The 834-nt window shown below is 37.3% G+C and overlaps 1 long non-coding RNA gene across 1 annotated transcript; it reads right to left on the bottom strand.

Moving 5' to 3' along the window:
• Position 1: 1 nt before the first annotated feature.
• LOC147817445 (uncharacterized) lies at positions 2 to 834 on the bottom strand. The gene is made up of 3 exons (XR_015436368.1): positions 771 to 834; positions 423 to 675; positions 2 to 144 (listed from the first exon to the last, which is right to left on the bottom strand). It is a non-coding gene; the product is annotated as an uncharacterized LOC147817445 (long non-coding RNA).

Here is an 834-nt window from a genome sequence, read left to right as displayed (position 1 = left end):
GTTTTTCAAGTTTCTGTGAAGATGAAACCACGAAGGTAAAAGGAAAGAGCAACGTTGGCTGAGATACTGAAGACACAAAGTTTGTGTTTGCTCCTCATCACATGAATGCATCATTGAGGTGAATTCATAGGTTGAAGTTCTGCCCTGCAAACAAAATGAAATAATATTCAGCATATAAAGTTAAATTTCAACAATCCCTCATTTATTCTTCTTCAGTGTCAAGATCAACTTCTACAGAGCAAAATAAACCATCACAGCGACCTTGACTCCTTCATTTGATTTGATGTTTTATCCTTTAATTGACTTATTATTCAATCCTCTAGAAAACACCTGGGGAGTTGTAAATTAGATGCAACAATAGAAAATTGGTTATAACTTTAGTTCATACAACAGTGCATTTGTTATATAAAAGATTTACTTACTCTTCAGGCTCTTCATGTTCTTCATGTTCGTCAGAGCTCTTCGGGGCTCTTCCTTGTTGACCTGAGATGTTATGAGTCCAAAGAACAACATCATTAATACAAACAACAAACAAGAAATGAACTAAAAAGTGTAAACAGAATATTATTTTACCTTTTTTCTTTATACAGTACAGTACCAGGACAACAACTGCTGCTGCTACAACGACAGCCAAAATGACTGTAACCCCCACACCTCTACGACCGGTTGAATTCCCTGAAATAGAGAGACAGTTACTTGAACGTGTCCCATGATGATATTTTCTGATGTTTAGATTGTTGCAGGTCACACAGATAATAACAGTTCCTCACCTAAAGTCTCTCCTTGACTCTCCTCCATCCTCAGAAAGGTGTTGGTCGTCAGTGTCTCCTCAGC

The sequence above is a fragment of the Seriola lalandi genome, unplaced genomic scaffold (assembly GCF_002814215.2).
Source record: "Seriola lalandi dorsalis isolate HSWRI2012SDOR001 ecotype SW California unplaced genomic scaffold, Sedor1 jcf7180002054956, whole genome shotgun sequence".
Classification (NCBI taxonomy): Eukaryota; Metazoa; Chordata; class Actinopteri; order Carangiformes; family Carangidae; genus Seriola; species Seriola lalandi.
The sequence above is the reverse complement of the archived record's forward strand: the minus strand, read 5'-3'. Positions and strand labels throughout refer to the sequence as shown.